The sequence below is a fragment of the Patagioenas fasciata genome, chromosome 9 (assembly GCF_037038585.1).
Source record: "Patagioenas fasciata isolate bPatFas1 chromosome 9, bPatFas1.hap1, whole genome shotgun sequence".
NCBI lineage: Eukaryota > Metazoa > Chordata > Aves > Columbiformes > Columbidae > Patagioenas > Patagioenas fasciata.
In genome coordinates this window covers 17,627,463-17,644,027 of record NC_092528.1, presented here as the reverse complement: position 1 = coordinate 17,644,027, position 16,565 = coordinate 17,627,463, and the positions used below count along the sequence as shown (strand labels likewise).

At 40.5% G+C, this 16,565-nt stretch overlaps 1 long non-coding RNA gene across 1 annotated transcript; it reads right to left on the bottom strand.

The window, feature by feature from the left end:
* Nucleotides 1-4,838: 4,838 nt before the first annotated feature.
* LOC139828602 (uncharacterized) lies at nt 4,839-10,774 on the bottom strand. The gene is made up of 2 exons (XR_011740401.1): nt 10,460-10,774; nt 4,839-7,633 (listed from the first exon to the last, which is right to left on the bottom strand). It is a non-coding gene; the product is annotated as an uncharacterized lncRNA (long non-coding RNA).
* Between the last annotated feature and the right edge of the window lie 5,791 nt (nt 10,775-16,565).

Here is a 16,565-nt window from a genome sequence, read left to right as displayed (position 1 = left end):
TGTGACAAGAATCTTTAATGCTTTTCTCAAAGCCAAGCTGACAGTAAAAGAGCATTGCTAAAAGTGGCAAATCAATCCCATTCCACTCCTTCTAGAGCAGGACACCTAATTTGCTATGTATCACATGTATTTTCTTCGCATGTGCTGAGAGGCTGTGGCATTGATGTGGTGGCTGTCGTCCAAGCTTCTGTAGAATAAACACTTTGGCCATATAGCAGGCAAGCTGGCGTGTTTAGCAATGTCTGCTGTCCAGTGTGAGTTTACTTCACCTCAGGGAAAGGTTTGTTTAAATTACAGATTGCGATTTGGGAATATCAACCGTGTCTTTGAAGACTGATTTGAAAACCCTAAACCATCACAGAGAATGTACTTTGTAGTTTGGGGGCGGGGAGGGGGATTTTTAAACTCAGCTTGCTTAGTATAGTGTGAGGTTTTTTGTACTACCTGGAAACACAGACAGATCAGAGAGGAGAAAGTATCAGAAAATAGAGTTCAGCAGCTAAAAGTTATTTCATCATTGGACTTGTGCTGATTGTGGTATAAAAATAAGATGACTTAGCTGAAACCAGCCTCACAAAATGTATATGAATCAGAAAAATATTTTTTATATTTAATTAGTTAAAACATCTGAAAGCTTTTACTGGAATTGGACAATGAATCAAAGCACTGGTGAGTAGTGTGCTGAGGAAATCAAGAGCTCTACCATGAATCACAAGAATTTTTCTTAAGCTACTGTTATTTTTTTAAAGATGTAACACTACTAAAAGTTTTTATTATCCCCAAATTAAGTAAATCCCTAAATAAACTTCCGATGCCTGTAACATTTAAATTAGTATGTTTTGAAGATTCTGCAGAAGAAAATAAGGTAGAAAGGAGATTATAACTTTTGGCATGGGTCATAGACGCTATGGCATTCCTCTTTCTTGTAAGGATGTTAAAAGTAATGCTTCTCTTGTCACCCTTCCCAGCATGAGCACATGGGCCAAGCCATGTAGTTTTTCAGCACTATCAGATCTCCCACAGAATGCTGTGGGATATTTGGCTTAGGCTGGAGTACACAGTGTGATGAGATGGATCTAGACAGTGAACTGATAGCTCCAAGGGCCTTTCCTGGCAAACAAATGGATATCCACAGCTCTGAAAGCTGAGTGAGATTAAAGGCTGAAATCATATGGGCTTTAGTGAAAGCAGCCATGGTGCACATCGGTGGTACTTGTACCTCAGTCTTTGCAGGGGAACAACAGTGAAAGTGCTGTGACAGAAACACAGAACACAAATCTTGCACTTAAAATAATGGAGCCCTACAGAGGGTAGCCACAGGAATTTCTTATTTACAGGGGGGTTTCTGAATTTAGGCTATGGTATTAGGGCTCTTGTATGTTATAAAGTTGAGAAAGTTTTGAGTTCCAGGAAAAGTTCATTAGTTGCCATGAGTAACACTTGTTTTTATAAGTCTTTAGAGCCAAAGGAGTGGAATTGTGTAAAGAGAGGACTGGAATTTGGAATACTTTCCAGACATATGTAGCTGGCATCTCCATAGTTGTTCAATTAGTGGCACTTGATTGGATAACCAAGCTCATTTCAGGCCTCCTGAATCTCCTCAGCTCAGTGACCTGTGGCAGAGTGAGAAGGTGTGGAGAAAACTCCAATGAACTAACAATGTTTAGAATAATAATCCACAGCTATCAATTAACATAACAGAGAGAAGGAAAATAGACTCATCCTGAGGCTGTGTGAATGGAAAGGAAGGGTTGTTTTCAGAGCAAAAGGTGGACCTGAAATATTTAATGCAAATGAGAACAAGCCACCTGTTCTGTCACATGCATTTCTTCCCCATTTCTCTTACCACCCATCTTATGGAGGGGGGAAGGATTTTGTGTCATCAGTAGGCAGTAGATTCAGTTCTGCTCTTCTTTTTTTGGTTGTTTTTTTTTTTTTTTTTTAGAAAGAAAGTCTCTCCACACAGTGAGAAATCTCTCTTACAATTTTCAAGCTCATTTGAACTTGAGAATCCACTCCTTTGACTTCAGTGGGACAATTCTTCAACAGCACACACTTGTCTGGACTGGATGCTTAGTGAGAAAAACACTGTCTGGAACCACCTGTTGGCTGCTGGTCCCTTTTGTGAACATTCAGCTCTTTGAGGACAGGGCCCTATTTCTCTGTCTCTACGGGTCTGAGCACATTCTGTTCTGGTAGAAGTGTGGAGCTTACACACACTACCCAAAACAAGTGAATTTTTGGAAACATTGCAACAGCTGCAGTAATAAACAGGCAAGCAAACAGATCCCCACCAGCTTAACCCTGAGCCTTGAATTTGCCCAGAGTATAATATAAGCAGGTAGTTTGCACACTGCTGGGATTTTTAAAGGAAATAAATGTGGTGCAATAGATACCAAACTGCTTTTTTTTAACTTGCTCTTTGCTTCCTGTTGTGTGTCCCTACTCTCATATTGTAGACATCCAAAACATCAAAACACTATTTCATTTTATTTTTCAGAGTTCACTTACTTACATTTGAAGGCTTTTGTTACAAAGAACAAAGCACATATGTCTAACAGTTTGACCCTTCCTCCATCCTTCCCAAGGGGCTTCAATTAAACTTTCATTTAAGTAGTCATTTGGTATGCGGGATACTATGCTAAAATACTTTTAATTGCTGGTTTTTGTGAGGCCCACAGATGCTCTATCTGCAGCACCCTGATCACATTGGAAAGAGTTTGCTAATGCTGGGTATTCTTGGGAAGACTGATTATTTTGATAGAAGAAATGAATATAGAGAAAAGATTCTTTTTAGGGAAAGGCACTGACTGCAAATGATAACTGGAGTGTGTTTTATGTGTCTAACCATTTCTTGCCCATCAGTTTGTTTCTGCTAAGGGAATACATCAAAATACAGGCTTCCTGTGAATAAGGTGCTTATTCATGACTTAGGACCTTGTAAAATCCATATGTGATTGTGTTAAAACGTCCTTATGTTTCCCATGCTCACACTAGATTTTCATGTGTGCCAGCACGTTTTCCCTGTTTCTCCTCCCGTGTCACTATGCATGCACAGAAATGGAATATTTGGCCTCCTGACTGGATTTGTGCAGCAAATTCTGGAAAAAATGGCCAACTGATATGAAAAGAATGAAAGGGTCAGAAAGTCCCCTGTTCCCACCTATACCACTTCTTGTCCCCTTGTCTTTGTTACTCTTTCCCACATTTTGGATGAAACAATAGTCACATTTATTCCTCAGTGACTCTGGAGTGGTTTCGCCTCTCTCACACTTTTTCTTCCTCTTCTCATTCATTTCCTTGAAAGCTTTCATGCCAGAGAAAGTCTATCCACTAGTCTGTGCCTGCAAACCAGATTCCTTTGGAGGAAACTAAGCCTAAAGCACCAAGCACCTCCAGCACCAAAGCAGTACTTGAGTCACAACCAGAATGCAGGCTGCACCATCAGCCAGTCTGGCAGTGCACAGCTAATACATTCCTTTCAGAATGTTTTACATCACGTGTGCAGTGGAGACATTCAACCCAGAGGTCCAAACTCTCATTAAAAATAAATCCTGTGAACCACATGAAATGGAATTGTGAGGAGCCTAAGCCTAAGTTTACAAGATCTATTTCTATCACACTGGATTGCAGCCTAATGTATTAAATGTGATGTCTGCTGATTCTGCAGCCTCCCTTTCAGATGGATCACTAAGAATCTCTGACCTCTGTGAGACTGTTTTCACAAAGTATATAGAAAGTCTGAGACTTCTCCCTACAGGTTCACAGTTTCTGGATGGACAGAAAGACTAATATTTCATAAAAGCTGCATTTCCACAGAAGTCTAGCTAAAACTTATGGCACTCATGTTGAGAGATAAATCCATGTCTGCACAGTGATATCTATAACAATTCTCCATAATTATGCCAAAATGTTTTTGCATTAAGGCATTGTGGTCGTCATCTCATATGTTTCCACCAAATGTGCACTCTTGGACTAAGCTGAAACTCTGAATTTGGAATTTCCTAAACTTTTGGCCATCATTTGAATCTCGTATGTGCATTTCATGAAGGGCCTAATCAAAACTCAATTAATTCCCACCTCACCAACTCTAGAAAGGGATTTAAATCCAGTACCAGATTTGGATCTGAATGTCGTGCCTGGGGGCTCATTTCTGTTATCAATTAGTAGTTGCTCTTGTGATGTATCAAAAGGCAGTAGCATATAGGCTGTTGTTTAGAGATGTACATAATGTAGCTCTAAATTTCATTGGGAAACTAAACAAAACCTCTGGCCTTAGGGCTGCATGTTCAAATACTACAGTCCCATAGTGCATTACACCAGTCAACACTTCTTTTCAAATACCACCCGCATAACAATTAACCTCACTTCAACCTTGAGGTCTCTGATTAGTGATGGCCTATTGTTTAAGTTCCATTAACATAGCCCCTGTGTTGCCCTATTCTCACTCAAATGGACTAATCAAATCAGTCACCAAGGACTTAAGCTTAGAGTCCAACTTCTTTAGTAAGCAGTGATTTTCAATTTAAGTAGAATGGTGGATGTCATCAACACAGACACAATTAGTATAGCTCTGACATGGAAAACATTCTTAATGATCCCAAATTTGTGAAATATCAAGGGCCGCAGCAACTTGCAATATGAGAATTTCTACATATACTAGAAAAATTACAATATCAATAGAGTAATCATTAATGCATTAGCTTGTACCAGACTAGTCTCCGAAAGGACAGAACCTCAATTGGATTCCATTTAATTTCAAGAAACAAATGCTTTTTGAACCAGTAGAAACATGTTACAACATTTTAAAAATGTTATTTTTCACTACCCACACTATGTTATGTAAAAAGGAAAGCATTTTTTATTTTTCCAAATCTAGTTACAAAGTTTTTACTTGACATTCTTGACATTCTTCTTACTTGGATTGCACAACTATGTTTTCATTCATATTCGTTTACACTCACTGTTCCAAACATTTCTAATTAAAAATGGTCCATTATTATTACTCTGGATTATTTTTAACATTGTCTTCTATTTATGTCAAGGTAATGGATGATTAGAGCACAAACTTCCCAGTCAATAAAGTGGAAATGTCATAGAAAATACAAGTTGAACTTCACCAGCAGAATTCAGGGCCAAATCTTCAAAGGAGTAATATGCATGTAATGGGAGTTACTGCCCGCTTATTGGCATAGGTACCCACTGTGCAAAGGCAAGGAATTCTTTCATTTTCATGCACATGCAGTTAGTGCATGAGCAGCATGTGCATTTTCCAACCATTCAGATCTTGCTTCCCTTTGAATACACAGCAAAGTCGAAGTGGGAAACTACTGGCCATTGAACAAGACGTTGAGGACACCGAGGATTTTCAAAATGGAGCCTTTGTGGTAGATAAGAATTTCCTATGATTGTAACTGGTAATTCCTATCTAATGGAAAATAATTTTTTTTTTTCTTTTTCTCTTGTCATCTTGTTTTCTTGCCAAACTGCATCTGCTGTCTCAGTCAAATACTTTCTCAGACTGTTGCAGAATCATGCTCGCTCATCTCCTCAGTACATGATGAAGTTTCCAGATAATGTTCACACGTAGCTTTTCTTTTATGATCAACTAGAACACTGTGCACAGAATAAACATTGCCAGATGCATTAAATGTTTTATTTCTCTGCTTCACAGAATGAAATTTGGCAGAAATATTCCCTAATTTAAATCCAGCTTTTGTCTGCCTCATTGCTTTACACACCATGTAGTGAAAGAACTGGCTTCACGCTGCTCCCACACCACCAGTCCATCTGACTGACAATAGATCCAATCTGCATTACATGGGAGGCCATGTGAGCAGTCCATTCTGCTCCTCCATCTCCACCGACAGCTGGAACTGGACTTGGAGTAAATGCCAAGGGAATTTGCATGATAGTCCATTTGGAGCACATGTGCTATAAATTCACCATTGCTGCAAAATGGCAAGCCATAGGCCTTGTCTACACAGAAGTTACACAAATTTAAATTAAAACGAATTTAGTCTAAACCAGAATGAACTTCTGTGTGAACACTTGTAGTAGTTTAAAATCATTTCACTTCAGTTTACCTGGCAGGGGTGGCATTTCCCAACAGATGATTAACCCAATGCAAGAGAAGTGAAGACATTATCAAGCAGTCTCCATCTTTAATTAAAGTCACTTTAAGCCCCACCTTTAGCCCCTTTGCTGACAGGTGCTCTGACAAATCGGCTGGAGCTATTCATTCATACCCATCATTCAGAATCAGGGCCCGATTCTCCAGCAGTCTTTCTCTTCTTGCTTGTGTTACCCACAGTCAATCATTGCCTCCTCTTTGGAGGACTCCAGAAGACTGGCATCACACATCGCCCAGCGTTGGGTCAGGTTTGATCCTTCCAGCTGCTCAATGAACGCACTAGGGCAGTAGCTTCTGGAGAGGCAAGAGCTACACGCATTCTCCAGCCATTGTTTGGCAAGTTACCCCTGGGCACTGACCCCCTGCCTGCAGTGCCTCCTGTTGCTTTTTTGTTCAAAAGGAAACTTGTCATTTAGAGGCTGATTATTAGTTTTCTTTTCTCTTTCCCCCCAAGTTCCCCTTTAACTGGATCATCACCAGTTTTAGAAGAGTTGCCCCTTTCTAAAGAAAACAAAACAGAATAAACAACCTCTTCCCAGTCCCTGCCAGAGCTCTCTTCTTTTACTGACATCCATTTTCTCCCCAGCAAAATGAAAGGACAGGGAGAAAAACACAGCTTCTTCCCTCTCCCCATAATGAAACAACAAAGAGCACAAACAAAATCAAAATTAGGCATTTAAGCTGATTCTCACCACTTAACTTTTGACATGTTTTTGCAAATTTCCTTCAAGCCTCCTCTGAAGATGTGGCCAATGAAACCCACTGTATCAAGTGGTGTTTCTAAGTCTTTTTGCACAACTTGTGTGAAAGAGCTCACGTTTTGTTTGGAGTGGCAAATGCACCTTTCTATTAATCATGAAATTCAGAGCCCATGACAGAACAAAGTATCTGTCCCTTTGGGGAGAAATCAAGGGTGAAATTCATAATTTTTTCAGCTTTATGTAACTCTGAAAATATTTTGGGTCTGATACATCCAAACTCACTCTGCAAAAGGATCTCCAGGTGGGTGATTTATTAGAAGTTAAAGTCATTGCCCAAAAGTTCTGTTCTATTTTATGCCCACATAGCATCAGTTCAGCTTCATTGTCTTGCTTTGAGAAGTAATTGTTTTTCTCCCCAGAAATATATTTTTCTTCCAGTAAGTCTGCATCATATTCGTCATCTGGAACATATTGGAAGCACTGCACTGGGCTGAGCTTGCAGCTGCTCCCAATCATAACTGATGTGCTCAGAGCAGACCTGCAAAATACCCGGCAGGCAAGGGTGGGACTGGCTGCCCAGGCACCACTTCTCCTTTCCGTGGTTGCACCCACATTCCGCAGACTCCGCTGCTCTCCACTTCATTTCCAGGTGTAATTCAAAATGGCATTTTTGATCCACAAAACCATCCATGGTTTAAGCGGTTGTATTTCTTTGAGACTGCTTCTCTGTTTCAACATCATGTTTCACCTGGCAGCCAAGATTGGCTGCAGTTGCATGAGATGAATAGCAATGTTGACTCTGTAAAATACATAAGAGTTTGCAGAATGACAGGCCATTCTCAGTGGATATGCAACATAGGAGGAATAGGAAGATGGGGAGTGTCTCATTTCATAGAGGAAAAAGGAGAGAAGGGCTTATTTTCATTTGAAAAATTAATACCTTCATTTTTTTGTGAAAATGTCAAGAAATGGAACAACTCCCCTGCAAATATTCTGCAGTTTTGTAGAATTGCTAAGAATTGTGTATATGATTTGTGTCCATATTTGTACTGTGGGTTACACCAGTAGTGCCTTTGTTCCCTTCCCCCTTCCCACACATTCATATTGAGGTCTCCCACCTTTCTTTACTGATGTGGCCTTCAGCCAAGGATCCTATTTAACATGAGAGAAAACTGTTTTTCTCCAGCTTGACAAAGTTAACCATGTTGAGTTTAATTTAACAGTCTGAGTTACCATGTATGCAATGTTGTCGCAGATCGAGCAGTATTCTAGTTTCCCTAAAAGTGGAACATCTTCATCATTCCATTTTCTTAACACAAAAGCAAATGTTTAACCCTCACACCTGTGAGGAAAAGGTTGAGTAGAGGACTTAAGAGCATTTCAGAAACAGAAGAGAAATGGAAAATTAGTAGAATTCTCTATTTTTTTTTTAACATAAACTCTTTTACAGCAAAATTTTATGCTTGACATGATGGCACAAGCTGTTTGGTTCATGTTTGGAACTGACCAAACTGCCCACAGTCTTGTGTAGGCTACGGTTCCACCTCCTACAGTGCTGTGTAATAACCTGTGCCTATTGGAATAGTTACAGCTGTAGTGAGCCAGCTCAGTAAAGATAACAATTGAAGAAAACACCATTTTTCCTTGCATAGGCAAAACTTGAGTAGAAAGAGGTAGCAAACCCTCAGCACTACATACAGCAAGAGGATAGGACACCTTCTGCTCCACCGCTGCCAGCTTTTCTGAGCCTGGGGACCTGAGAGATGCCCCAGGCTCCTCAGCGACAGTTGCTAAGGAAACATTTTAGGGAGCCTTTTTCATAAATTCATAGTAATCTCCATTTCTCAAATGTCAAGGCTAATGACTCACCCTTTGATTGCAAATGGGATTTACTACCACAGAATTGCTGGCAGCCTTCAAAGCTAAATTGTATTTGTCAGCATTTGAAGACTTTTAGTACGTTGGTTACTACTGCTCCCCTTGAGTGAGCAGAAAATGTAGATACATGAATATCTGTCAGAATTCCCTTGGAAATATTTCAATCCTTTCCTAAGTCTCCACATAGGAAACAAGACAGGGATTGGTGTCTGCAGGGCTCCTGCAGCAGGGAATCCCTGCAGCAGGGCCGGCTCCTTCAGGGTTTCTGGCCGAAGGTGCCACCAGTCACTCCTAGGGGCCACAAATCCTGACAGCAGGGAAGCCAAGACCAGCCTAAAGCTGTCTCTGGGGACAAGGAGGGGAGGCATACACCCTGCCTTTTCCTCCAGAGGTCAGTTCAGCTTGAAGGCAGCTGGATATGGCCATGGATTTTGTGCAAGTCACACATGAATCATTGTCCCTGCTTTTCTTCTGATTAATCACTATGCGAGTCTAATAAAGCAGTTTTACCCCACACACATTTGGGATATCACCTGGAACCAGACCAAGAACCTGATACTCTATTACTTTGTGTCTTCACAATCCCTTTTCTGCCAAGTGCCAAGTTTGCAAATGCACCGTGATACTTCCCTCTTCAAAGTACTTGACGAGGTATCAACAAACCCAGACTTCAAGGATCATATCTATTGCTTTGAAGGCAATACACATTTAGAACAAGATTCTCTCTCAAGTAATACAGACCTCATTGCAGATGGATCTGTTTCCAAGTTAAAAGCTTATAGGCCAGAATATGATTTAGAGAGTGGATACTCCAACACCCAGTGCTTTAAAAATACATAAAAGGGCCTCAGAGCAATACAGACCTAATAGCAAAATTTCTGTAAATGATTTTTTGTAAACACTTCATATTTGCACAAATGTATGTTATAAATCCATTTGAACATTGGTTCATACTGTACTTAATAAAATTCTGTTTAGTGTAAAAGTTAAAAACATTATCTACTTTAAATGGATTTATATTATAAATCACTGTGACTCATGGAAATCCTTTCTCCCTGGAACTGCCAGTCACCGGTGTGTCCAGGATATCACTGGCAATACCAAAAACTTTGATGTCCATAGCATGGCATTGTTAGGTGATGTGTTCCACGAGACAAAAGCAGTATGCACCCATTCAGAAGTATGTACTTTAAAAATGCCTGAAGAGGCACACTTGTACATTTTTTTGAAGTGTTTCCTGGTCACTTTGAACACTACTGTCAAAAACAGGCAGATGGAAAAAACACTCATCCAACTTTTGCTTTCTCTGTCTAGGGAAATTATATCCCTCAACTATAATTTGAACCAGTCTGCCTAGAGACAGACAATTTCACTTTCCTGTTGTGTCTGGCTACAGGATTTCACAGTGTAGATTTTCTCATTTTTCAGCTAGTGTATTCAGCCAAATTGCCAGAATATACATGTGCTATCCCAGGCCCAGGTGCTGGGAGAGGGCTTCACTTTAGAATTTTTTTTACCTAGAATAAAACAGAGGAATCTCTGCCTCTGAGATGTTAACACTGGTATTTCTAAAGCCTTTTTTTTCCCTCTCCATTGATTGGCTTCTAATTCTATACTCTCTCACAGAATTTTAGTTGTACTGATACTGTAAAATGTAGTATAAGTGCAAAGGTGGTTTTAGGCAGTTCCCCTCTTCCTTAGTTTCCAGCTGGCCCTATCTAAAATAACAGTCAAAAAATACACTTACCTCAGAAAATAAGTCTCCAAAACTTGACTGAAAGCATGTGGCCCCAAAATGTAGATGAAAAATGAACAAACATCTGCATTATCTTACTTTTTTACCAAATGCTGAAATCAAAGTCCAGTCTAGGCAGTATTTCCTCTTTCTGTAACCAAAAAGTTTGCTTAGTTATTACACAATTTAGCAAAAACCTGGTAGCATATCATTTTAGTCACACTGAGTCTTCTTTTTCACCTAATGATTATTTACATCATCATCTGACAAAAATGAACAAACAACCCAAAAAACCTAATCTGACTAGGAGTATCTGACTTCTTTTACTTTTAGATTCATTGACACATTCTGCACCTATATGCCTTATTTCACGTGAAGTAAACTGCCATGTGCACTGTGCCATGTACCACAGTATGTCTGAAACATTCAGGCTGATCCTTGTAAATACCGAGACGATACCTGCAGACTTGAAAACAACTGCATAGTTGCATGGGGCCAGAGTACAGGTGATTGTGGTTTGACCTTTTAAAAGAACCGGGTATTTTGTTCTATTAGAAAATGAAGGTACTGTCTCTGGGAAGTTATGACCAATTTTATTCCCATAAGTAGATCTGAAATCCTGAGGACTTCGAAGAATTCTGTAATTCAAACAAACTTGTATTGTTTCCTGAAATGCTGTGACCATTAGAAAATCATCTAGGTAGGTTAACACTTTGCTGTCTTGCTTCTTAGAGCACTAACGTCTTGACCTACCATCACAGTAGATGTTCCCAACACTCCCTGTTCAGTTGAAGTAGGGAATTTCCTCTAATTTTGGTAAATGATATGCTGAGAGAAATGTGACTTAACTCACTGCATAGCCATAAATCTGCTTTGTAAATCTTGCAATTTTTGGGAGGCTTATTGCTAAAAGTTTTGCTTCAGAAGCACATTTAAGGGGTTTAGATTTAATAAGGTTAAAAACCATCTGAGCATTTTGAGACTACAAAGAAATAATGTATCTGTAGTGTCCCTTGCGATAGATTAGAGATAGGACTTGGTTGTAGTAATGAATATAAATGGGATTCTTTATTAAAGCCACTGGACACAGGCAGGACTGTAACTCTCTGCTCTCCAGCTCCCAGGCTGACTGCACACAACCTCAGCTTTCTAATAGCACCAGGCAGGTCTGCCCTGAATCCTGGCTTAGATTCAGCAGGCGTGGAAGGGATTGCCAGCCACCGAGAAACCTAGCTGCTTAAATTGCTCCGCAGTGGGAACAACTTCCTGAGCATCACCTGCCAAGACTTGCACAATCCCTACATTTGCATGCATGTGAATTAAACAATGCAAAGGCTGGAGATTCTGCAACTGGGAGTAGAAATATCCTCTGAACAAAAATCTTTCTGTTCCTTGCAAGTTTGAGGATAAAAAGAAAGCTGGGACTTCAAAGTCTAGATATTTAATTTTTTTTCATGTCATTTTAATCACAAAACTAACTTGAACAATATATGTAAATATACAGTGGAGAGAGGCAGTTACTTCTCCTTATGCCATAGCCAGTGTTACAGTCTTACTCCAGGTGTTTGGGTTTTTTTTTTTTTTCATCGAGGCTACACAGGGGAGTTAATGAATGTTTATCATCTTTGCACTGAGTCCAGAGCAGATTCAAAGCACAAGCAATGTAGGTAATGTCGGATCATCTGCTCTGCTTAGGCCAGGGGAGAAAGTACCTGGCTCCTGGACCCTGAAAAGCCCATTCCTATGGATGCAACCCTTTGCTCTTCCTCTTGCTGCCAGACCAAGTGGGATCAAGGACTGGTAGCCCACTGCCCAAGAGGCAGAAGGAGCAGGAACGACACCCCCTCACAACCTGGTTGCCTTCATCCTCCCAAACCAAGGTGCGCAAGGGCTTGTGCAGGGGCTGCAACATAGAGCGGGGACAACCCACGATAGAGGGGGTAGTGGAGTAGGATATTGGTCGGGTCAGGAAATTGATTGGCAGAGGGTAGGTGGCCCAGGCTATGTGCGGGAGACTCTCTGCCCCCTCATTGCCCCCCTCCTCAAACCTCATCGACTCCTCCTGACCTTCCTGGCCCTTTTGACAGCCCCTAATCTGCTGCAAAGCTGCCTTCTGTCTCCACCCACCCATCCCAGCCCCATGTACTCACCCTGGGACACGGGTTGCGGGTGCTTCTGCTTTGGGTGCTCCTGCTTTAGTTTGGCACATGCAGCCTACAACCCCCACACCTTCAGGAGCCTGACCACTGTTGAGACATTACTCTTGGAGGTGTGAATGCCTTTTGAAACAGTTCATGATGCTATTATCAGATTCTACCATTAAGGATGATTTTAACCAAGGTGCAGAAAACAAATTGCCTTTTCCTCATTTTCTGAGGAGCGAGGGAGAACTCTTTCCCTGCTTTCACTCACAAATTCAGATGAGCCATCTGGGGCCTGGCTTGAGGAGTATCTGCCTGAAATTCCAAGATCCCTGCACAGAAAATAGAATGCTAAAGTCAAACGTGTTCAGGTCAGCTTCATAAACTTCTCCTAAAAGGGCTGTGGCAGATTTTTAGGCTGTGGTACAACTTCTCTCAAATGGATTATGCCCTCCCTTGTGCACACACAAACACAACCACACACCTTCCTGGGACAAACATCCAGAGCATTACATAGCACAGGACTTATCTGAATAAACAGGAAAGTGCAGTGTAGGTGTGGGGATCTCAGAATATCAAGAGGTGAAAGGGTTATACTGCTGTCTGATTTGAAGAGCTAAATTGAGGAAAGCCTATGATCACATCAGTGGGCCACATGTACCAAGTGAGTGTTGCACATGGTGATATATTAAACATATGTGGTTCTTATTTCCTATGTTAAAGGAATACATTTTGCAAGCATCAGGGTGTGTTGTTATTTCAAATGCATGGTAAATATGGATTAAGTGTGCTTCAAGATTCCCGCGGTCTGATGACTACGAATACCTACAGCATTCAACTTTGATTTTAAAGCTTCCCCTTACCTTTAAAATGTTTTCCTTGCAACATTGGTGTGGGACCTGGGTTCATTTTAAAGGCTTATGGAAATGACCAGGGCAACAGGAACAATAACAGTACCCTTTTAGGAAAGTACAGGAAATCTTTTCAGCCAGATGTACTGCAGCACTGGGGCCACCATGAAAGTCTCACAGTTAAAGAAACCTCACAGCAGCTTCTATGCAAAAGCCAAAGGGGATCATCACGTCTTCTAACACTTCGTCTTGCATTAGAAATAATTCTTGCTCAAGGAAGAAAAAAGAGCCAATAAAATGTTCAATCTTCGTTCCTTTATTGGCTTTTTGTTGCCTTATGTTACTAATAAGAATTTACAACCTTATTTACAGTGTAAGGCTTTAGCATGGACTATACCTGTATATAATTTAAATTTTAAAAATCCTTGAGGCACCATGAATTTAACAAAATCCTTTCAGAATTAATAGTGTTTTGTCTAGGGTCAGATTTAAAAAAAAAAAAAGCTTTCTAAACTGGACCTTCGTATTTTTGTGTGAGAGGAAGTAGGATCTCCTGGGTACCTTATGACTGAGGGATTTGGATATGAAAACGTGGGATTTGTGTGTTGCAAGCATTGCTCATGACAGTGTGCAGGTGCAGAGCGAAGGGTCAACTTCAGCTTGCAGCCACCTTGAAACAGACTTCCTGATTTGCAGGATCTATGAATACACTTTTAAGCTTTTAAATGTCAGTTTGATGGGCGAGGGGGTGTAGGGATGCTTTGAGGGGTTAATATTGCAAAATAGTGACACAATCACTTTCTTACTTATCTGACAGAAGTGAAGACTATGGTCTCTGAAGTAGTCAGTGAGCACTGTGTAAGACATTCAGAAGCCTTTTCTTCCTTCTACGGTGTTGACGATTGATAGGGTTATCCTTCTGGAAAAAAGACAAAAACAAAACAAAAACAAACAAAAAAAAACCCACCACAGAAGCAGCCAAAACCTGAGGCTCCTAAATTAGAGAATACACATTAAAATGCTGGCCAGAGGCTTCTGATTTGTATATTCCCACTCCCCCTCCCTCTCACTCTATCCCCTCCAATACTAGTGCTGTATTGAGTTGGAAATGTATAAATGTTACATGTAAGATGCAGCCTTACTGTTGCATCTTTATTCAACATCAACTTCCAGATGGGAACTATTTTTCATGGTTCATAAAGCCAAATCCAGCTGCTACATTTGGACCTACATAAGGAATCCACATTTTATTGCCTTAGCAGTGCATATAAAACAATTGCTGTTGTTTCTTTAGTACTGGTGCACCTCACATTTCTCAATACATTTTAGATATTTAAATTTTTAAAACTGTATTTTATAGTTGCTCATTTAGCTGTGCACCGTAACGAGATCCTGCTTTTACAACATTTTCCAGATATCTAGCATAACTGAAAGAAAAATGATCTTGGACAAATGGTATTCAATATAGCAGCCATATATTCAGTTACTTACTAAGAGTGTTCAGACAATTTCCTATGTAAACCACAATGATATTAAATACTTCTGGAATCTCAGCTTTATTAAGAGACAGGAAGTGCAAACTCAGGAGCCTTTCCCCTCCCCCTCAGCTAATCTGACTCTTTGATAGTCATGTGTTAGGAATAACCATGGAGTTTCTCCTAACAAAAAATATTCCCACAGCTAAGAGAAAATTAACCCTTGTGAAACCTCAAAAGAAAGTGGAGTCCATGTGTTCACAGAGAGAGAAAAAAAATAATCACTAGGAGGAAGTTTATACCAGCAGCAGGTCTACACAACGCTGCCAGCTATTATATGCAGGCATAATTCATTTGCATTTTAGATGGTATTGTCAAAGCAACTACAGCATATCCATTGTGGAGGGGAATTATCCAGCCTGGCAAAATTAGCCATCTTTGTGCCTCTCTCACTCGCCATAGAGAGGAAGCACTCTGCAGTCGCTCAGCCATGTGTGCTGGGGATTTTTCTCCTCCGCTCTCAACTAGCAGATGTCAGGCTGTTTGCTAGAAAGCAAACAAATCCCCACAAAAAAGCGCCGAGGTGGGACAGAGAGAGTTAATACACGAGTATGACAGGGAAGCAAGTTTGCTGTGAATTGGGAAGCACAAACTATAGTAATCCCCACCCTGCTGAGTGGCTTCCCCAGAGGTCTGATACAGTGCCAAAGCCTCTTACGCATACTGAGACAAAGCTTATTTCAAGCCGAATTCAGCTCCTGAAGCCACCATACTGCTTCCTGACAGCCTCCAATTGCACTGCCTCTGTATTTGTGTTTCCTGCTGTTTATATTTACTTGTTCCCAGAGCCACAACAGCTACAAAAACAAATAGTTGCTATTTGCAGGGCTCTGTATCAACGCAGGTAAAGTGCTTCGTGTCCCTTTCAGTTTTACAAAGATTGTGCAAATAGGCTTTTAATACCTCGGAGAGATTAATTTGGTAATTATAAACCAGTTTAGGAACACATGCTAAACAACTGGTCATATAATCAGCATCCTTGTTTCAGAGTATTAGTGCGGCTGAGGCAAAAGGTTTTTAAACTATAAGGGCTCCACAAACACTCCCTGGATTATATCGCTATTATTTCTCCATTCCTCTGAGACACAAGCTTGAAATATTACTTTTTTGTTTGTCAAGTCCCTGTGGATGCTCTCTGGATCTGTGTTCCTGTCTCTTTGGCCTCTGTACAGCTATTGTGACAGTGTCTGATTTGGGTAATGGAGGTCTTTTCTGATATACTTATTTAAAGGATCAGCTTAAGGAAGCCTAAGAGGCATCAATTCTCTTAATTAACTGCAGAGAAATGATTAATGCTATAAATATGGAATTGATCAGGAAAAATTATAGCACATAGGATTTAATATGTGTTGTTCGACCAATATTTAAGACATTAAATATGATAAATCTGGTCCTGGGTAAAGTGTTCCTAACTACCCAAGTGATTTATGCACCCCAGAAATTCCCCCCACAAGACGCCAGGGCTGTTAGGCTTCTAACTAGAGCTGGGCAGTGCTTTTCAGGTAGAAAAAGTTGTTTTTTCAAAATAAAGAACTCCTTGAATAATGGGTGTGCTTCAGCAGCGCTGCACTTTTTAAACCAAACAGAGCAG